At 39.8% G+C, this 23,320-nt stretch overlaps 1 protein-coding gene and 1 long non-coding RNA gene across 2 annotated transcripts in view; one reads left to right on the plus strand and one right to left on the minus strand.

Annotated features, from left to right (window-relative positions):
* GDA (guanine deaminase) overlaps positions 1–23,320 on the minus strand; it is a 90,443-nt gene that overhangs the window by 63,979 nt on the left and 3,144 nt on the right. The gene's annotated exons all lie outside the window — the stretch shown is intronic.
* On the plus strand, positions 16,672–21,942 carry LOC106782462 (uncharacterized). Its single transcript, XR_011431399.1, has 2 exons — positions 16,672–16,759; positions 18,500–21,942. It is a non-coding gene; the product is annotated as an uncharacterized lncRNA (long non-coding RNA).

Genomic DNA, 23,320 nt, shown 5'->3' on the forward strand with positions numbered 1-23,320 from the left:
ATCACAACTCTATTTCCAAAAGCATCGACATAAAAATAAAATCTGTCCAACAAGAAATATTCCATGTGACTTGATACTCCCTCCTCCTTCGTCTCTTTTCTGTTTGTAGTGGCTCTAATAGACTTGACATTAGGTTTCACACGACCAACATATTGGGAGCTTCATTGAACTGCCTGTTTAGCTCAACAAACTCAACTCCTGAAGCTAATAAAAGAAACTCAGAACAAGCCCATCTACTGGCTTTGCAAATTCCTCTCCTGTGTGAAGATGCCAGCCATGCACTGACGCTAGTTTACTTTTCCCCATTCCCAAAAGCCAATGCGTATCCACCTGGTTCTACAGCTCTGACACGTAATAACATAACAGTGTTGCTGAAAACTACTTGAGAAGTAGCAAACTGGTGATGTTGGAAGGGACATAAAATTGCTTTATAAGGTTTACTGACAAATTGCCAGAATGCCTTAGGAGTTTTCTTTAGCAAGATAAAAAGCCAAATCAAAGAAACATTTTATAACAGAGACTGGGGACTACATCGTAAGGCTTTCGTGTACCCCCAAACATTTGAATACCAATACAGCATTTAATTTCTCCCATAGCAGAGCTGCTGAAACTAAGACAATAGAACCCAACCATGTGGATTTAAATCCTAACTCCACCAGTTACTGGTATGTGACCTTGAACAAGGCACTCAGACTGTCCTTGACCCAGCTTTCTCATCTGCAAAATGGAGATATAATGGTACTTAACTCACAGAGTTGCTGCAATGATTAATGATATATGTAAAACACTTAGACCAGTGCTTGGCACATTACAAGAGCTATCCAATCTTTTACCTTCATTAGAAACAATCTTTTTTTTTACTTATCCATTCCTCAAATATTCGCTGAGCATATTCTATCTACCAGGTCACGTGTCCAGCTCCAGGGACATGACATGAGCAAGACATAATCTCTGCCCTCCAGGAGCGTACAGTCAAGGGCAGCAGCAAGGCCAGTGATGAGAAACTGCTTTGCCAGCAGTGCCTCTTCACTTGCTCAGCAATTCTCTAAGAACACTATAACATTTTATAAAAATACTAAGTTTGGGTTGTTTTTCAACTACTTTGTGAGAACTACTGCATCTACAACAAGAACAAGAAATTGGACTGAGGTGCTGATGCTGGCAGGCCAGCTGGGCTCACTGGCTGGTTACGTGATGCTCACTGGCTCACCAATGTGCAGCTTTCAGGATTCGCACATCCACCTGCACAAAGTTACAAATATTTTCCAGGTTCATCTGTGAAAGTCACACCTGTGCACGCCAAGGGCCTGTGACAGGGTACCTGCCAATTAAATCATTGTGTACAGAGGCTGGGAAGAGAAATGCCAAGATTTGGCAGGAAGTTCTTAAAACGCGCTTCTTGGCCTACTTTTTGTTACGTTCAGTAATGCATTTCAACTGGTACCAATTCAAGGCAACGCATTGTTTAAATGTATATCACACACCCATCAAACTGCTAAGGATTCAGAAAAATGTATAAGAAATAATCCTCACCTTTCAAGAGTTTATTTTCTGGCCAAGGAAATAAAATTTATGTACATCTGGGAAATGAGAACAATGAGTGCATGGCGGCAAGTTTCTAAAGACCAAATTGGCATTACAGACTGAGCTGTGAAAACTCAGAGAAGGGAGAAATCAGTGAGGACTATAAAAAATCAGGGTTTTTTGGGAAGAGGTGAGGGACGAGGTTTATATGGGGGAAAATGAGGGGTGAGCACATTCAGGATGTGGGCGAAAAGATGGGAAAACCAAAAACATGACAAAATGTAGATTGACGTGTGTTGCAGTTTGTCCTAATCATCATATGACTTCCTTTCCACATCTTTTCCTCTTTCTATCTTCTCTCTTTATCTGCTCAATGAGTGGGCATTATTGAAGCATCTGATCCTGTCTAGATTACATGGATGGTTTTCCTTATTCTAATTTCAACTGGCAAAAATCTAGCATAAATCTTGTTTTTCTCCTTCTTCCTTCTTAATTGTCTAGACAGAGAAGAAAAAAAGAATGCTTGTACAGGCCTCCATTCACCCATATAAGGGTTGTAGTTTTCCTTCTTAATGTGAGTCATCGATGTGTTGTTTTCTCAGCTGGATTAAATCTTGCTTGTATAATCATCCACCCAGGAGCAGGGAGGTTTTCTCAGTTCCTTCGAGAAGGCAGAAGTCCAAAAACGCTTCGCATCGCTAGAATCAAACCGCAGTTTTGAATACAGGAAACATCTGGTTCTATTATTGCCTTACCTGGTTTTATATGTTTGCTTTCATTTCAAAACAATCTCAAATTTCAGAAAAATTATGCCTTCCCTGTTGGATCTTAATAAAATGAAAAGAATTTCACTACTGGCATTCTGCACTTTAAAACAAAATACTGACTACATACCAAGATTTCTGGTGACACTGAGATGTTACATTACGTTTTTCAGTAATATAGTAAAAGGATTATTAAAAAGGCCACAAGTAATTCTAAGTCCTGGTACATATATGTTTTCCAATGCTTCGGCATCCACTCAAATTAAACATTTGCAAACGGGCAATACCAGCATGCTTACATAACTTTTACAAGTGAAAACGTTTAAATAAAAATCCTCAGATAACTTAAAAATTAGAGGAATACAACTTCTGTAATCTATTTGTATTTACTATTGGAGGCATTTTATTATTTTTCTCATATGATAAACAAAAACATTACACATTTATAATCTCAAAAAAATTGTCCATGGTCACCATCTGCATTTCCTCATCTTCCACCCACTCCAAAACCCAAACCCAACTGATTGCCACCCTCTCCACCAAAATGAGTCTCCTTAAGGTCAAGAATAATCTCAAATTGCTAAATCCACTGGGCATTTTCCAGTATTATTTACCCCTCTTACTTCTACTCCAGTAACATGTGACACCTGCCCGACCCCCTCCCTCTCAAAGGTTCCCCATCCTTTGCCTTCTATGACTCTACCCTTCCTAGGTTGTCCTCTGACCTTAAAGCTGCCATTCTCATCCTACTCATCCTCTTTTACTACGAACTCAACCACTAGAGTTAATCTACTTCCTGTTCTTTTCTCAGCCCTTACTCCACATTTTATGTCTCCCACTCAGATATCTCCTCTGAGCTCCAGATCTGCAAGCCAACACCTACTTGACATCTCTGCATGGATGTCACAAGGGCATCTCAATTCAGCATGACCAAAACAGACCTCTAGGTCGGCATCCCTGGGTGGACCTCTTCTTCTGTTCCCTAGTTCAGTGATGGTACCACATCCATCCAGTATAAGCCTGAAACTCAAGGGAAGCTTGTCCCTCTCCCTCCATAGCCAGTTGGTCACCAAATCCCATTGATTTTTGCCTACTTATGTCTCACAGATGTACCCACTTCTCTCCAGCTCTACCACCACCTACCTGTCTCTTTCATGGTCCACTGCAATTATCCTCTAACTCATCTCCTCCAGCCACTACTCCTGCCTGCTCCAGTCTGTTCTCCACTTTGCAATTATCGTTTATATATTTTTAAAATGCAAATCTGATCTATCTTCCTCTACCTAGTACCCTTCATTGCTATCCATTGCCTTTGGATAAAGGAAAAAGCCTACAATAGCCTCTTGTGGCTATTGCTTATCTCTCTGGCGACATCTTTTTCTGCCATCCCCTCTTTCTCCATCCTCTGCCACTCCTGTTTCCAGTTCCTCTCCCCACTGGGTCTTCACACAGGCCTTTCCCCTATCTTTCTCTGCCAAGTTAACTCCCATTGAACCTTCAGAATCAGCTCAAAAGACACTTCCTTAGGGATGTATTTTTGAAGCATCTGCTGAAAACAAGCCAAGTCCTCTGGTTTCACACTTCCATAAAACTCTGAAGTTTTCCTCTTTATAAATTATATATTTATCCATGTTCATTTGATTATTGATTCTGAGTGCAAATAAGGCAGGACCTGCTTCTCTTTTGCTCACCATTTTATCCCTAACCCCTTGAAGTCTTTGCTCTTCATCAGCTATTATCGGTTCTTATGAACTCCAAGCATACCAGCTCCCCAGGGCTAGTGAGTCCACACTGCACTGGAGCTTGAGGAGGTTGATGTGCCCCCACTGAACTTGGGACCTGGAATGGCTTCTCTCTGTGTTTTGCACTTCAAAAAAGGGTTATGGCATACATGAGACCACCCAACACATGGCAGGAGGAAAATAACTTATAGGTTAAATTGTACAGAGGAAAAAATCTACCCCACTGTGTGGAAGGAATTAAAAATCTTACTTCTTGGGTTGAACCCTCAAACATATTGGTTATAACCAGCTGAGAATCTTAATTCTTAATAGATTCCTGTCTACTCTGCCAGGACTAGCTGTGCCCCAAAAGAAATAGTGTACAGAGCACAGCAATCCATTCTATTCATTCCTTCATTCAGAAGCATTTATTGAAGCCGATTTTGAGCTAAAGCACTAAGTACTCTGAGGGCAGGAGATGGATAATAAGAGCTATTGTTTATGGAGGGTCTATCATGTTCCAGGACTGTAAACTGTAAGTGGCAATTTACAAGCAACATTTCAAGTAAATGACCATTTTATGAAGAAATGAACGTGTAACAAACCATTATATAAAACCAAAAGGAATAAGCAGCCTATATAATCTACATTATTCCAGATCCTTAAGACAGTCTGAGTTAAAGGCATTTTAGAACTCTATGAGGTCTCAGAGTTCCGATTAAAATATTAAAATCGACTCTTCCAGACTTATTAATTACTCACCAGGATATGAAACTAATTACAGCTCCCAGTGGCCAAGTATGTTGTATTAAGCATCCAGGTTAGAAAAACCCAGAGTTCTTATTCAAATAATTGGTTATTTGGAAGATACTTTTAGCTGGCTGTACATTTTGCTGACTCCGAAAGTGAACTTTTCCAACCTGTTATCTTGTGGTGAAAAAACCCAAGCACCATTTATCCAACAAATGTTCATCTGAGTGCCTACCATATACCGGGAGTTGTGGCTATGAAAGCAATAAAGTCATAGCCTCTGCCTTCACGATTAGGTTATGGGGCAGACTCATGAGATAAAACAAAGCCATAAAGAGATGCCAAGCAGAAAGCGGGGCCCCAAAGGAGCCAGGTGTTAGCTCTGCCTGAGAACTGAAGTGCGGGAACAATCTCAGCAATGACCTCATTGAGGAAGTGATGCTTAAATTAGTCTTGAAAGGTCTTCATCCAGTAGATGGGAGGTGAAGGAGGAGCAGAGACCAAAACACAAAGCCACAAACAATATGGAAGTTTGGTCAGTCAGCAAGCCCAGGTCTAGATTAATCCCATAGTCAAGCAACGGAGAGCCATAAAAAGATTTTTTAAAATAAACTGGTTTTAAAAACCTGCACACAAATGTTCAGAGCAGCACTGGTGACAACAGGAAAGAGATAGAAACAACCCAAATATCCATCACTTGGTGAATGGATAAACAAAACGCAGCATATTTATACAATGGATTATTATTCAGCCATAACAAGGCACGGAGTTCTGACACGTGCCACAATATGGATCAACCTTGAAAACATTATGCTAAATGACAAAATCAGGCACAAAACGTTACACGTTGCATGCGTCTGCTTACATAAAACATCCAGAATAGGCAAGCTTATAAGGACAGAAAGCAAATCAGCAGTTGCGGGGCGGTGGTTGAGGGGAGGAATGGGGGCACGAAGTGACTGCTTCATGGCTAATAGAGTTTCCTTGAGGGTGAACATATTCTGGAACTAGATAGTGGTGATGGTTGTATGACACTGCAAATGTAATCAGTGACATTGAACTGCATACCTTAAAATGGTGAATTTTATGTTAAATTATAAAAGTAAAAAAACCAAACAAACAAAGTAACAATATTGGAAGCTATAACATGGAAAGCAGAAATTCTCCACATCCCCAACCCTCCACTCCTACTCTGCAAAAGTAAATATTATTTAGGTTTTTAATTTTAATATTGCCTTCCAGAAATGTGTTTTATAGGTGTGATTGTAAGGGTGTGGGTGCGTGGAGCAGGTTGTATGGTCACACAACATGCTTTAACTGTCGATTTAAGCTATTGGGGTACCTTGGGCTTTTAAAATTTCTATATTCTCATGTGTAAGCCTAGAAGAATTCACTTGAAATTAAAATTACCTTTTAATTGCTTTAGCCTTCCAAAAATTTTTTTCAACTCATGAATCAATAGCTTTTCAATAAATTGAGATCAACACAGCTGGGTTTTTGGGTGGTGTTTACTGAGTAAGGTTCATTCTGTCAAAATAATTTTTAAAAACTCAGCACCAGGCTGAAAAGAGAAAGAGCACTGTGCTATAGAAACAGGTGCCATGACGATGCCACCCTGAGCAGGGCCTTGAGGGAAGAGAAGGCGTGAAGGGTATGTCAAACATGAAATGGGCTCAGGTAATAGGGGATCGATAACTAGTTCATGGGAAAAAAATTAGTATTTCACAAGAAGAGGCACCAACTTCAAGAGTCATAAAGGTTTTGCAAAACAGACCTCAATTATAAGTTAAATTTAAAGTTAATGTAAATCACCCTTTAGAGTTAATAAGTTCGTGTGATAAAGTTAACTAAAAACGTTTTCATAAAGGAAAAGGGTGAGGCTTTTTAGCATGGGGGAAACAAGGCGAAGTCATACATGAGATAAGATCTTTTGGGAGATGAGCAACATTTATTGCTGGATCTTAAGAAATGTATTACCGTTATCTTAGGAATTGAATCCGTATTAACAATTTAAGTATGGGAAGCTATTGTAACTTTGCTATTTGACTCTGAAACAGAGCTAGATAATGGCTTTACGAGCCAGCGAAGTCATCCCAATGTATAGTCATCAGATATTTATTTCAGAGTTAGGATTAGCACTCTGACCCTCAGTTTCCTTCTCTATAAAATAAGGAAAACGGTTTCACCTCATAAAGTAGTCAGCAGAATTATGCTTTGCAAGGCACTCAGCACAGGACCTAGCACATAATAAGTATCCAATAAATGTTCGATATTATCATCGTTGTTAATATGATCAATATTGTCATCAACATATCTCCTGTCTATGAGTTTATAATCCAGTGTCGTGGGCAAGAAGCCAAATGCAATGTAAGAAGAGGACTTACACAAAAAATGTGTTTCCTTTTTATTCATGTTACAGTATTTTCATGCACAACTGCTTAATATGAGATGTGCTATTAATCTTTTAACTGATCAAACTTTTTAAATCATAATTTAAATGTTCCATGCAACTCTTACTTTAAAAAGTTACCATTGGGCCAGCCTGGTGGCATAGTGGTTAAGTTTGTGCACTCTGCTTCAGTGGCCTGCGGTGTCCTGGTTTGGATCCTGGACGTGGACCTACACATTGCTCATTAAGCCATGCTGTGGTGGCGTCCCATATACAAAATAGAAGAAGACTGGCACAGATGTTAGCTCAGCGACAATCTTCCTCAAGCAAAAAGAGGAGCAAGATTGGAACAGATGTTAGCTCAGGGCCAATCTGCCTCACCAAAAAAAAAAAAAAAAATTTACCATTGTAGTTGAGTAAGCAACTGAGAATTTATCTTGTACTTCTTTAGTGCCTTGGGTACACCAGGAAAGAATGAAATATTGTTCTCCTCCCTAGAGGGGAAACTAAATGTTAAGACCAGTGTGACCATAGGGGACTCTATGAGTTGTTCCAGAACAAGCTGAGCACAGGGGTGTGGAGTTGCCACTGAGCTGCCCTTGGGGAAGGCCCTTTCTAGCCTGGACAGGACCGTGTAGTAATGGCAGATAGATGGTTGAGACCAGCACCCAAGTGCAGCCTTACGTGGACACAAAGGACTAGGGCAGTGGTGGGCACCACAGACTTAGAGATAAGGGCTTGTCCTCATTTAAAAACTGGACATCAAGCCAGTCCTGATGGCCTAGTGGGTAAATTTGGTGCTCTCACTGCTTTGGTGGCCCGGGTTTGGTTCCCAGGCACAGAACCACACCACTTGTCTGTTAGTAGCCATGCTGTGCTGGTGGCTCACATAGAAGAACCAGAAAGACTTACAACTTGAGTATACAACTATGTACTGGGGCTTTGTGGAAGAGAAAGAAAAAAAAAAAGAGTAATATTGACAACAGATGTTAGCTCAGGCTCAGCGTGAATCTTTCCCAGCAAGAAAAAAAAAATTCTTCTTACATGAAAAAAACTAAAAAAAACCCCAAAAAACTGCATGTCTGGAAGATCCCTTTTCAAAACTGAGGGGGATTACCGTGAGGGCAGCTTCGTCTTGTTCACAGCTGTGGCTCCAGAACGAGGACAGCACCTGAGACATAATATACACTGAAGAATGAACACTCAGATCATAAAAGTCTCCGGGAATCCTTGTGGAATGAAAGGAAAGGAAAAAGAAGCCCCAAATGACTGATACTGGACTTTCCAATAATTGTGTGGGTAGAGCTCAAACTGATTCTCCTAAAATTTGAGAAATGAAAAATGAGTGACATTATTAGCACCCAAATGGGCTGATCAATACATTTCTGGTATATTATCACTGGAAGCATTTAAATAAAGGCTGGACAGGGATGTTGTACAGATGAGATAGTCCTATTTGAGGGACGAGATTAGATGATGCAGAGGTTTTTGACATTCTGAGGTCACTTACTCTTTTGAGATCTGATGAAAGCTGCGATTCCCTCAATAGAAAAATTGCAGCAACCACAGGAAGGAAGGGAGAGAGCAATGGACGACTAGTTAAAGAAAAACAGGATGAGGAGAATCTGAGGTCCCTTTTGAATCTATCTCTGTCAGTCTGTAAGAAACATCTCTTACCTAAACCCTTTTGTAAAACACATGTGTATCTTCCCTTAATCAGTTCTGCAGATTCAGATTTATGCATATTGATTAGATCAGCTTAAAAGCCACGATTTTTGCATTCTTTGGGGGAAGCTCGGGGTTGTGGGAAGTCTGTAGATTGGGAGTACTTCCAGATTTGCTTGAGCTTTATGGGTGCTGAGAACTGAGGCATGAAAATAGCTTTATTGACACAAGCACAGCAAACCAAAGAAAAGATCGAAAAAGAGGCAGCACGGTTTCAACGTGGAAGGAACCAGGAGGTGAATAGCAGGACAGGGCAGGAGATCCTGGGCTTGCAGACTGAAGGAAGGGTTTGCTCTCGAAAATTCAAAGGCACAGCAAGGGAGGAGGCAGGGCTGAGAGAGCGTTCAGTGCTCAGGTGGCTGAAATGGTAACCAGGTTCTTTAAATCAAATCCTGAGAGATAATAAATGTTGGAGAGGAAACAGACCTGGATTCAAATCCAAACTCCACTCCTTCCTGGCTGTATTCCACCGGGCAAGCCACTAACAATTTCTCTGAGTTTTGTGTTCCCTCTAATTGTATCCACCGATAAAGTGCCACCCTTTGCCCCATGACACCAAGCATTTGGCTTTAAGTGGTAAATCTATCTTTCACTGTGGTTGGACTTCACCACTGGCCACAGATTCCAGTTCTTTAGTATAGTAAACACATAGCATATAGCAGGTATGTGATATTTGTAGCATGAACAATTAAAGGCATAAAATATAAAATGAAAACCTCTTGAAAGTAATATATTTTCAAACCAGAATAAGTTTAACCAACAGAACTAACGACTTCTGAATATCTATATTCTGCATAAAAAAATCACTTGAGACAAGATTAAATTATGTGCAGTAGTTTACTCTCCAGGGTACACACAAAAATGTTTTAGAAATACTCTCAACAAAGATTAAGACAAATTGAACGATAGTTTCTATAATTTTTCCGAGCTTTCATTCATTGAATAAATATTTATTGAGCACCTATACTCTTTGCAAGATCCTGTGCTCGCTAAGACGTAGTAGGTATTTTCTACACTTTTCTTATGTCATGTGAATAAGAACTTATAATCAATTTGAATGAAAATATATCCAAAGAAAGCACATGGTCAGCAAATGCATGTAAGTACTCTATAAGAGAACAGACAATGAAGGAGACATTTATGGGACAGGGAGCTCACTTTGAGATAGAGAAGTAGTAAAAAGATTTTAGAGATGGTACTTGAGGTGAGCCTTAAAGAATAAGCTTGAGCACAAGCAGATTGGAAAGCTCAAAACTGGCATACCCTCTAAGAAGGAAAGAGTATTTCTCACCCATGTAAAAGGATTTGAAATTATTGAATAGTCTCTTGTTAGGCTCCTCAACACCCACACAGCTGGATTATTGGTAAAGGCATGTACTTCAGCATTTTACAGGAAAAACGAAACAGTTGCACTCCAGGCGTTTGCCAAAGAGAACTACTCAGGCTCCTGCCTCTCAATGTTCATCAAAAACTCCATCCTAGGGGCCAGCCCGGTGGAGCAGCGGTTAAGTACACATGCTCTGCTTTGGTAGCCCAGGGTTTGCTGGTTCGGATCCCGGGTGAGGACATGGCACTGCTTGGCAAGCCATGCTGTGGTAGGCATCCCACATACAAAAGTCGAGGAAGACGGGCACAGATGTTAGCTCAGGACCAGTATTCCTCAGCAAAAAGAGGAGGATTGGCAGCAGATGTTAGCTCAGGGCTACCATTCCTCAAAAAAAAAAAAAAAAGAAAGAAAGAAAGAAAAACTCCATCCAAAGGGCCACTCTTAGGAGGTGTGCCTGGAGGACATGCGATCCTGCCGACCCTCTGACATCCTGAAGTCTATCTCCAGGTCATTTCAGATCAGCCAAGAGCTGGGTGCCTGGACCATCTGCCACTGACCCTCCCCATAGCCTCAGCCCTGCAGAATAGTTTTATGGATCGCTTCTTTCTGCCACATCTTCAGCTCAAGTCAGAGGTGCTCAACAGAGGCAATCCTATGAAACTCTACCTTACAAAGGAGAGTTATTAAGCATAATTATAAGACACAATGTCTATCTAGGAGAAATTCCAGTCTGAACTCAGCATCAAGGATAGGTATGTTCCACGACAAGCCCACAGCTAACATCATACTTAACAATGGACAGCTGAAAGCTGTTCCTTTAAGATCAGGAATAAGACAAGGATGCCCACTCTCACTACTTTTATTCAACATAGTATTAGAAGTCCTAGCCAGAGCAATTAGGCAGGAAAAAGAAATAAAAGGCATCCAAATTGGAAAGGAAGAATTAAAACTATCACTATTTATAAATCACACGATTTTATATAGAGAAAACCCTACAGACTCCACCAAAAAACTGTTAAACTAATAAATGAATTTAGTAAAGTTGCAGGGTACAAAATCAATAAACATAAATCTGTTGTGTTTTCATACATTAACAATGAACTATCAGAAAGAGAAATTAAGAAAACAATCCCATTTATAATTGCATCAAGAAGAATAAAATACACAGGAATAAATTTAACCAAGGAGAGGAAAGATCTGTACACTGAAAAGTATAAGACACTGATGAAAGAAATTGAAGAAGACACAAATAACCGGAAAGATATTCTGTGCTCATGGATTGGAAGAATTAATATTGTTAAAATGTCCATACTACCCAAAGCAATCTACAGATTCAATGCAATCCCTGTCAAAATTCCAATGACATTTTTCACAGAAATAGAATAAACGACCCTAAAATTTGTATATAAACAATACACAATGAAGGTAGCTAGCAGTCCTTCGAAAAATAATATGATTCTTCGAAAAAGCAGTGTAATAGTTAGAGGTGCCCTGGCTGGAATTAACAGAGGTATAGACAATAATGACATTTCATTATCTTACAAAAGAAGTATGAAGGTAGTAGGCAGTTCCAGGGATGGTTAATTATTCAATGATGTTATTTATGTATGTATACAATGATGTTCAAAGAGGAACTAGGTTGGTGCATCTGAAACCCTCTTAATTTTTCCTCATAGTCTCAACCAGCAGCAGGTGCATCTCCACTCATCATATGAAAGCATCCAAAAAAGAAAGGAATTCTTTTCCCATATCTGTGTCTATTTATTATGGAGGAAAATATTTCCCAGAAGCCTCTGAGCTGACTTCCTGCATGTCAGAATGTCATCACTGGCCACCTTTAGCTACTAGGAAGCTGGGAAAATAAGTATCCAGCAAATGGGATTGTGCTTACCATGACTGGCTTACACCAGGATGTAGCCAAGAGCCGAGTATACTACGGGCTGATCAAATTCCGAATGTGTTAATAAGGAAGAAGGGGTTATGGCTATTGAGTGGGTAACCAATAGTGTCTGCCATGAGCATTTTGAACAAAGCAATCTGCCTTCCAGAAAATGGGAATTTACAAGCTAATAATGCGATAGTTAGGCATAAAAGCATGTTTTCGATGAAAGCAAAGCTCTGATTTGGCAGCCTCAGAAGGGATAGCTTAGCCCAAATTCCCTCTTCAAGATCACAGGATATTCTGAGGTCCTGAGCTCTGCAAGAAGATGGGTCTGCATCTGCCCAAGGAGAAGGAAAGGATGGTATAGAACCACTAAGATTTGTGATTCAGACTGTGAGAACTCCTGGCAAAGAAAGAGGATGACACAGTGTTAGGTGAAATGTAACTCTTGCCCCTCTCAGCAGTTTTAGGCATTGAAGAACATTGACTTATTCCTTCCACCCATGCTAGTTAACCTGTTTATGCTTGTTCGAGTCCTATACGTTCTTGAATGTCCAGCTCAATTTTGGCTTCCCTTATCAAGCTTTTCCTGTCACCAGCCAATTTGTATCCCACCATACTATTCAATACATTCACAAATACCTTTCTAACCCTATCCCAAGTCCAGCTGACCTGATGTAAATAGCTACTAATTCTGCCCACCTTGCTCCGTCTCCACTGCTGATGATAACTGCTGATGTTAATTGAGCATGACCTACACACAAGACATTATTCTACTTACTTTACAATTATTAATGCATTTAATCCTTTCAACAACCCTATGAGGTAGATGATCACAATTATTTTATACGTGAGGAAACTTGGAAATAGAATTGTTAAGTAACTTGATCAAATTCACATAGGTAGAAAGTAACAGAGGCACTCTTAAGAGTTCATATCTTAACTGATACACTTCACTGCCTCTCTCTTCTAAACCAGATCCCATTTCACCTAAACCACTGCAACAGGCTCCTATCCGATCTCTTTGCCTGCACTCAACTTCTCACCAATGCATTCTTTATTCTGAAGCTAGAATGATTTTCTTTTTAAATGCAAAATTTGGTCACAGCACAATCCCTCCTCCCACTCCCTATGCCCTCCAAGAACTTGCCCTGCCCACCTCTCCAGCTTTAGTTATCCTTTTCCTAGAACTTTGGACTCTAACCACCTTGATACTTTGGGTTTTTTCTTACCCCAGGGCCTTTGCGTATGTTGTTCCCTCTACCTAGAAGGCTATTCTCTGCTTCCAATCCTGTCTGCCTTACCTACTTTATTCTATTCATCCTTTAGATCACAAATTAAATGCCACTGCACACTCAGGAAAGCCTCTCTCCACCCCTGGATTAGTTTAAGTTCTATCTATACAGATTCTGTTAATGTATCACTAGATTATCAACCTCACCAGGGCAAGGCAGAGTTTGCACTTTTGTTCATCAATGTGTCTCTGGCAACAAGCCTAGACTCTGACTCAGGAATCAGTCCACTTTTATCACAAGTAAAAGTCTAAGCTCCCTTGCTAAAAATGCAAATTCTTTGAGGTCAGGGACTGTGTCTCAGGGAGACAGCCTGCTACAGTGAAGAGAACATGGACTTTGGCCCATGTGAACTCAGAATCCAGCTACACACCCTCTGGAGGCATGATTTCTCGAGTCTCAACTTCCCCATCTGTAGGTGGGAATAATGACCTATGAAGACTAAAAGAGATACTGAAAATAATGTGCTGGCGAACCTGGCAGCAAAAGTCATTTAAGATCTTTCTTCCCAGATGCATCTTTGTGTCCCAGCAGGTCAATGACATGAGCAGTGAGGCTGCACAGCTGAGGTCCGGTGACCTCCCCCACTTCCCATATAGTTCATCCCAGGCCATGGCTTCCTTTTTCATCGCTTGGCCTGCATGGGTGCCACCATGTGGAAATATGGTGAACATGTGAAACCAATGATGGAGTTAAAAGTTTCCCTGGATTAGGGTGAAATCACGCCGGTATCTACTAGGTTAGGGAAATAAAGTAACCAAATTTTCTGAGCTTGCCTTGCAGAACAGCAGAAGAACCGCTGATAAAGGGAGTAGATTGTTGACAGTCCTCTGCCTCTCCCTGGAGCACTGAGCAGCTAAAATGACCAATTGTAAGCTTTACAGATCACAAACTAAAAATCCACTGCATGCAACACATAGAACCCTCCTCCCCCGAATCTGCACATGCAACCCATGAAGAAATATGAAAGACAGTCGCCCCTGTGCAGAGGACTCTTAGAACTTCAGCGCCCAAATCCACATGCCCCCCCTCCCCATCTTATTCTCACAGTATGCTTTGGAAAAAAGCTTAGAATTGCATATAGACAAGCTTATCTGTACCCGGTAGAAAGAATAACTTGTTCGCAGAAAATTTATGTCCTCTGCACAAACTGGTCCTTCTCTCTCAGGTAAGGAAGCAACTGAGGTTTTCTTAGATTCCTCAGGAATGTTGCATTCGGCAGATGTGCTAGGGACAGGCACCCAGTGTTCTGTGGTTGACTATCACCTGACACTCCTGAGCCCCCTCCCCAACCCCGTTTGCCTTATATAAGTCCTTTCCAAATCAGTTCCCCTTTATGAGGGGTTTTTTGGGTGATAGTCCACTATCTTCTGATTTGCTGGCTTATTGCTTCTTAAAGTTCTTTCTCTCGACCACCTTGTCTCTGGGCTGACTGGCTTTTGTCTTGCAGCGAGCAGATTGAGCCCTTGCTCAGCAATAAAACTGGCGACCCAGATGGGACAATTAAGTTCTGCTCGTGGCTAGCCGATGGATGGGCAATCTCTTGAGTAATTCCCTAGCAGCTGCTGAGACGTCTTTTGCCTTGGGGATCTGTCCCTTTTGATTTCCCCTACTGATGCTAGCTGCCTCTGAATGCTGACTGTGGTAGAAAAGAGAAACAGCTGTCTCTGGTGAGTGGATGGCTCAATCTGCAATAGGGTAAGTTGCCTCGGGTGTGTACAGCCCAGAACTTCCTTCCCCTCTATCTGTGGTCCTCCTTCTTTGAGAGGCAGGACCATCTGGTTGACAGGGTGCCCTGCCGGAGTGGGAATAGTGGCAGGACTTCTTTTACTCAGAATCCAGGAACTGGTTCACTGGTGTCTGTTTTTTCTGTGTCTAGATCTGTGTGTCTGTCCATCTCTGTGTATTGGAATGGGGAATGTGCAGTCTGTCCAGAAGCAGAGTCATTGGGGCTGATTCTGAGTAGATGGTCTGATTATAGTTATGAGTTGACATCTAAGAAGAACATGATATTCTTTTGTAACACCACATGGCCATGATATTCTTTAGACTCTGGAGAGAAAATGACCAGACAATGGATCCTTAAGTTGGAAAAACTTCCAAGTTTTTTAGAGAGCTATCATAAACAGCTGTTTTGCTGGTACCTATGAAAAGACCAAATTAAAAAGGAAATACAATGACTAGTCTTAAGAGCTTAATCAAATTTGGGGTCTCGGTTTCCTTTCATGGTCTTAAAGACACTAATGAAAACATTAAGTTAACAGAAGAATAAAAAGATGCTGAGAGAAAAATAAAGGAACTCTTTTGAACAAGGTGAAAATTTTTAATGTTTTTTTTTAAAAAAAGGTAAATAGGACAGAGGAGTTAAATCAAACAAATATTTCAAGATGGATAAACAAAGAGGAATCAGAAAGGGAAAAGTCACAGGACTCAGCCCAGCAGCATGGAAATCTCTAGCTAGTTAGTAAAGAAAACATGGGATGAATGAAACAGACATGACTGAGGTTAAAACAAACATTTTAATAAAATGCTGCCTAAGGTTGGGGGCTAAAGGGACCCCCTACCTCTCCCCCCAACATTAAAGGACCTCAGATGGGCCCATTGTATTCACCTCAGTATGAAAAAGTTTAAAAGCCAGAAGGCAGAAATCACAATGAGAAACCTGACCAGCAACTGCTTGGACAAACTGTTAGGCTGCTGAGGTTAATAAGATTATAGAGATGAAAGTGTTTAAGCTAATATTATATGAAGAGGTCATGTCAACTTTGCCTGAATGTTTTTTGGAAATGGATGTTATGTCTAGCTGGGAATGCTTCCCCTACACAGTATTATAATTCAAAACTTGTTGATGAAATCCTAATGGAAGTTATAGTTAGAGGTATAAGAGTTGATAAAATTTTGTAAAAATTGGTATATTTAAATCAACTTTACATAAAATGATTGCATCTCTTTTGCCTGATTGTATTATAGATTATGTTATGGGGATAAACATTGTGTCTCAGTGGGGAACGTCCCCCACCCCACAGCCTGATATTGTAAGAGCATAGAAATCCACCCTTCAGGCAATGCTAACTAAACATGCTAAAGGAGATCTCACTTTAAAACAGACAAAATGGGGCAATTTCAGTTTACCCAAACTGGTGTGTTTGTGTATGCAATTGGAAAAAGTCTGCTATAAAATGGAACAACCAATGAGGAAGCTATTTTAATCTTTTGGGGCTTCTAAATGAAATCAGGATACTTTACTGCCTCTTTAAAAGAAAATAATTAAATAATTAAACAAGCCAGATTGGTGGATGTCAGCGGCCCTGCTAGGAAAACGAAACCAAATCTGCTCTTTCGCTGAGGTTCCTGCTTCGACTCTCCCCAAATTCTTGATCTAAAAGTAAGCAAGCGAAAATGGGTAAACTTTTGAGATAATTTAAAATTGTAATGGCCATTCTGAGTAACCTCTGTTTCAGACAGCTCAACCTTAAGGGGACATCCTTAAAAGAGAGGATTCAAAACCTCTCACAATGGAATATAATCTTTGATTAATATGCAGAAACTTCTAAAAGCAAAAGGATTTCAAAAACAGCTCTAAAAAGGATCCTTACAGTAAAAAGAAAAGAATCTTTAGTAAAAGATCTATAGCCATCTGAACAGGTCTGTCTGCCAAGGAGCAATTTGGATCCAACTGTTCTGAGTTTTGTACCTGGTTAAAATGTTGAAGACCTCTGTTTTGTGTCTATCTGTGTCCAGATGTATTTGGCTGCCTCCAGATGGTATAATTTCTAAAGGATCTTTATTTAATTGGCTTGAAGTAAGTGCTTGTAGAAATTATTTCTACATGTAATAGAAACTAGCCCAGATATCTTTCACGTTAACATGATATAAAATGATCTTTGGTAAATGAAATCTTGTTTAAAAGTTTGTTGATTTAATTGAAACAAACATGTTTTCAGAGTTATCAGCATTGGATATGGTCCAGACATGTTATCTCTGTTACAAAATTTGTCAGCAAAAATAACTTAGAATAATAGTTGATTTTGTCTGATGTCTCATGGGGGTTTTGACAATCTACTATAATTATTGGGAACAGGTAAACTAATGGATGTGAAAAAGATAAAGCTTTTGGGGGGAACTTTTCAAACAGTAATTTTGTACTGTAGTATACGTACTTAAAACAACTTAAGATAACTGCTAACTGCTTCAATGTCACATGAAGTTTTTTAGGAGTAATCTAAACATAATTGTTAAGAAAAATGATTTAGATAGATGAAAATGGGTGAGAATTTTGGGGCACAATAATTATGTTTTATGGTCTGTGTGCTTGAAAGGCAGCTTCTAAAATCTTTTTGGTAACTTGAAACTTTAGAGTTTTGCTAAACTAAATTCAATGATAAAAATTTTTTGAGTATCTAGATCATTTCCACATAAAATAAAATATTAGAAATTGATTACTAAACAGATTTGTCTGCCTTTGGATTCTTAACCTCAGAGAAACTGAAGGATGCTTAGGTTTATTGATGAACGTGTTCTGTGCTATGCTGGGGAATTTTCTGTGAGAAAGCACATATTTCTTAAAACTCTGTATACAAGGAAAGTAAAATGTATGTTTTCAGTAAAGAAGATGTAAAGAATAGAGGTATTTTTCTTTTGTTAAGAAAGATAAACTTGTCCTAAAGTACAAGGAAAGAAAAAAGGAAAGAAAGCATGGGACAAATTCTGAATGTAAAAAGCCAGTGACAGAAGATTTGTGGAAGTAAAACCCTGAGAAGTTTTGTGCAACGTCAAGTTGGCTGAAATTAAAATGAATTCAATTAAATGAATGAGTTTCAATATCAAAAGTACACTGGTGCAAAATTGGAATTAGGCTTTCTTTCTCTTAAAAAGGTAACTTTCTTGAACTTTTGGTCTGCTCTTAATATAGAGGTTATAAAGGTTTTTCTTTAACTTTGAGTAAGTTTACCTAAAAGACAGAAAACCTATGTTTTGTTAAAATAATTTCCTATGTTCAAAAATACTGAGGTCTCTCTATTAAGGTTTTTTTCAAATTATTATTTCTGTTGTGATTTTTTTTTTTTAAGATTGGCACCTGTGCTAACATCCATTGCCAATCTTTTTTTTTCTCTTCTCTCCAAAGCTCCCTGGTACATAGTGGCATATTCTACTTCTGAGTGCCTCTGGTTGTGCTATATGGGATGCCACCTCAACATGACCTGATGAGCAGTGCCATGTCCATGCCCAGGATCTGAACCGGCAAAACCCTGGGCCACCAAAGTAGAGTGCTTGAACTTAACCACTTGGCCACAGGGCCGGCCCCTGTTGTCACCTTGATTGAATGGATAACTAAGCATCATTTCCTATTTGACCAAGTGTTTTAAACCCTTTCAATATTTTTGACAAACTTCCCCCAAGGTTTGAATTCTGGGTAAAGTCTTTCTTTTGACTTAAAAAGAAAACTTCGGGAATTTCTAATCAGCCCTGGGACTTTTCAAAGAATTTGTTCTCTCTTCCTATAAAAAGGAAAATGTTAAACTAATTAAACTTATTTGGTATGACAAGTTATATGGGAAGCATCATCAAACAAATAATTATAAATCTTCCTGGGTTATATTGTGTAGGTAAATGTTATTATGTGTGTTTTTTTTTTAATTATACAACATTCTTAAAATTCTGATCTGTCCTGGTTATCAATCACAATTCTGGTTATTATTTCAAAGTGTTATATGTCACAGTCTTTATCAATTGTCATTTTTTAATGTTTTGTTATTTGCAGACAGTTGTTTTATGCGCATTGTTTTTGCAAATATATTTCATCTTCAGAGAGAGTCATAGAAAGTACTCTGACACTTGCACTAGAATACAGGTTTCTGGGCTGGCCCCATGGCTAAGTGGTTAAGTTTGCACACTCTGCTTCAGCAGCCCAGGGTTTCACCAGTTTGGATCTGGAGTGCAGACATGGCACCACTTGTCAGGTCATGCTGAGGTGACATCCCACATAGCACAACCAAAAGGACCTACAACTAGAATATACAACTATGTACTGGGGGGCTTTGGGGAGAAAAAAAGGGGGAAAAAATAAGATTGGCAACAGATGTTAGCTCAGGGGCCAATCTTTAAAAACAAAAAGAATACAGGTTTCTGACAAACTTTCATATCATAAAACTGAGCTGGATAAGAAATTACAGAATTGTAATGGAGAAACTGATGCCCTCATGAAACTGCTAACAGGAGATCAAGAGTTGTTATCATGAGAACTAAATAAACTGATGGGGATGATTATAATTTTTATGACTTTTTGTTTGAAATATTGCTGACTTTTTAAAAGGTTTTGTTTTTCCAGATTTAAGAAAACCTTTTTCTCGGGGCTGGCCCTGTGGCCGAGTGGTTAAGTTCGCATGCTCTGCTGCAGGTGGCCCAGTGTTTCGTTGGTTCGAATCCTGGGCGCAGGCATGGCACTGCTCATCAAACCACGCTGAGGCAGCGTCCCACATGCCACAACTAGAAGGACCCACAATGAAGAAGATACAACTATGTACCGGGGGGCTTTGGGGAGAAAAAGGAAAAAATAAAATCTTTAAAAAATAAAAAAGAAAACCTTTTTCTCTTAAGGAACTATGACTTAAAGCAATTTGTAAACAGAATTGAAACATTCATCTTTCTCTCCCTATCTGATCTCTCCAGAATTTGAAAATTCTTAAAGAGTGAATATTCTTATATTCATGGCAATATAGTTATTTGAATAAGTTCAATAAGAATCTGTTCTCCTTATAATAAGACACAATTGGAAACATTAGTTATATTACCAAGACTTTGACTGGAATGTCATATTTGAGAGAAACATGCACAGGCTCAGATATGACAAGACAGCTTTTGAGGAACGAAGGTTGACTTTATGGAATAAAGCCACTCAGAAATGTTGGTCTGCTAATTACTTACAGGGTTCCCAACAACTTTATCAGATGAGTAAAGAAAGTCACTCTCCTGGCAGGTACAAAGAACCTTAGGATATTTTGGAGACCTCAAGGAGAGAGGAATTCACCAAAATCTGCAGGTATAGCAAGCAGAGTCTGATGACAAGCCCTTGGTCTGGCTTTCTTGACCTTGAGAGGCCTATAAAGTTCAAAGTTCAATCTAAGATTCCTTATAAAAAGTTCCAGCAAAGCAGACTTAAAAGAACATATATGATCAATTGCTTTTTTTTTTTTTTTGCTGAGGAAAAGTCACCCTGAGCTAACATCCATGCCAATTGCCCTCTAATGTGTATGTGGGTCACCACCACAGCATGGCCCCTGATAAGTGGTGTAGGTCCACATGTCCAGGAACCAAACCCAGGCTACCAAAGAGAAGTGCACTGAACTTAACCACTAGGCCATGGGGCTGGCCCCTCAATTGCTCTTCTTGCTGTACTTAAGTAAATAACTGGGCCAAGTTTATTGCAACTAGACTTGCTTTGCAAAACAATGAGTCTTAATTTGGCTATCTTTGGTAAAATGAGGGTGATTTTGGGGAGAAAAATTATGTTTTGATAGAAATTATAATACACATTTGTGGATGTTGGATTCTGGTTCTGTTAATTATCTTGAGGCTTTTGTTTTCTACTTGTAAACTGGACTGGATCCTGAATTCTTCTAGTTTCCTCAAATATCTGGTACAGATCTCCTAACATTTTCAATTTTGTTCTGTCCTTTTCATTTGTAATCATTGAGAACTAAAACCACCCTTTTCCCTGAAGCCCTAAAAACCGATGCTAGACAGTTTAATATAAATCTAAGAAAGAAAACTATGATGGGCATGTTTGGACAATCTTCACACCTGCTGCTGTGCAAGCCAGTCGAAAGGTTTACCTGAATGCTTGATGACATCATCAGAGACATTTTGAATGGCAGGGGATGCTTCAACCCTGACACCTAGAGATCTTCCTGACTGACTGTCCCCTCGGCTCAGAAATTGGTTTATAATTTGCTTCAATCAATAACCTTCTTTTTCTTCTTCTTCTTCTAGAAGTGCTTCTTATTAAGTGCTTGGTTCCTTACTTACACAACATAAGCCAATTTGGGGGACCCTTCCTATGTTCTAGAGATGATCCTGGAGAGAACTCCAATTAAGGAGCTAGGCACTGTCAGATGTTCCTCTGTGCTATATTTGTCGTGGTGACTGGGTCCTATTAAAATCCTGGAAGCACAAGATGGGATCACAGAAGAAATGCCACAGATAATGGGAACATGCCATAGAACATCACAATTGGGATCACCCAAACCTTGGCTGGCTTCATACTCTAGACACTGACTTTCCTGAAAGGACAATGGACCCCTGACAGAATGAAAGTTGCTGTTCAGAAGACATTCTTCTAAAGATAAATAATGAGTGACTCCAGGGTTCTTACCTTACTTGTTGGACTATTAAACAACAGGCTACTTGGCTACATCAGATTTCACCTGAGGTCCTAGGCACTAACCTTGATTGGTCTTCTCCTGGATTCCCCAAGGACTAAGGTCCATTATGGAGGGAATACTAAAATTTGGGCTGTCTATTTTGCTAATATGTATGATCAGCCATGTAATTATAAAATGTGGACTTAAATGTTGTTTCAAAGTCACTGATTAGAGGGCTGAAATATTAGTCATGCGAAGCATATCTCACTCTCTCCACCTGGTACCCAAAAATATTTAAAATAAAGGTAGAACAGTTTCATTCCTCTGACCCTGATCTTTGTCCTTTCACAGCAGGAAACAGCTGGAGTGGTCTGTGCCCCCCTAGTCCCCAAGATTGAGGAATGATCATAAGACAGTGGGGACTGAAACCAAGGATGAAGGAGTTGAAGTTTCCCTGGATTAGGGTGAAACCATCCTTGTACCAACAAGGTTAACATGGGAAACAAAGTAATCAAAGATTCTGAGCTTGCTTTGCAGAACAGCAGGAGGACTGCTGATAAAGAGAGTAGCTTGCTGACAGTCCTCCACCTAACTAAGCATCTCACAGGAGCAATGAGAAACTAAAATGACCAATTGTAAGCTTTACACGTCACAGACTAAAAATCCACCAGATGCAATACATAGAACCTCCCCCTGAATTTGCACATGCAACCTATGAAGAAATATGAAAGACAGTTGCCCCTGTGCAGAGGACTCTTAGAACTTCAGCCCCCAAGGCCACATGCTCCCCCTCCCCATCTTATTCTCACAGTATGCTTTGGAAAAATGCTTAGAACTGCATGTAGGCAAGCTAATCTGTAGCCAGTAGAAAGAATCATTTAATCATTTGTTAGCAGAAAATTTATGTCCTCTGTCCAAAGTTATCCTTCTGTCCCAGATAAGGAAGTAACTGAGGTTTTCTTAGATTCCTCAGCAATGTTGTATTCAGCAGATCTGCTACAGAGAAGCTCCCAATGTTCTGTGGTCAACCATCACCTGACACTCCTGAGCCCCCTCCCCAATCCCATTTGCCTTATATAAGTCCTCTCCAAATCAGTTCCCCTTTAAGATGTTTTTTTCTGGATGATAGTCCACCATCTTCCAATTTGCTAACTTACTGCTTATTAAAGTTCTTTCTCTCCACCACCTTGCCTCTGGACTGATTGGCTTTTGTCTTGTAGCGAGCAGATCGAACCCTTGCTCAATAACACGTGTATGTGTTAAGCATCCACTAAGCGCCAGGCATTTTCATACATCATCTCATTTAATACTCAGCAATAGTAAATCTGATTCTACAAATGAGAAAACTGAGGCTCAGAGAGGTTAAATGTCTCTCCCATGGTCTCAAAGAAGGTAAGTGGTGCAGACTTGACTTGAACTCAGTACTCTGTTTCTCCACAGGACTTTCTCCTGCCACTCCAGGGCACTACCCCCAAAATGGTATTCTTCCTCACTGTTGCTTCCCTGTAAGAGTGCACTAAAAGACCCAAGGCATCTTTATGTATCTGTAAAGTCAACCTGACCCTGTTATATGTGGAAAGAATCAG

The sequence above is a fragment of the Equus caballus genome, chromosome 23 (assembly GCF_041296265.1).
Source record: "Equus caballus isolate H_3958 breed thoroughbred chromosome 23, TB-T2T, whole genome shotgun sequence".
Taxonomy (NCBI): Eukaryota; Metazoa; Chordata; class Mammalia; order Perissodactyla; family Equidae; genus Equus; species Equus caballus.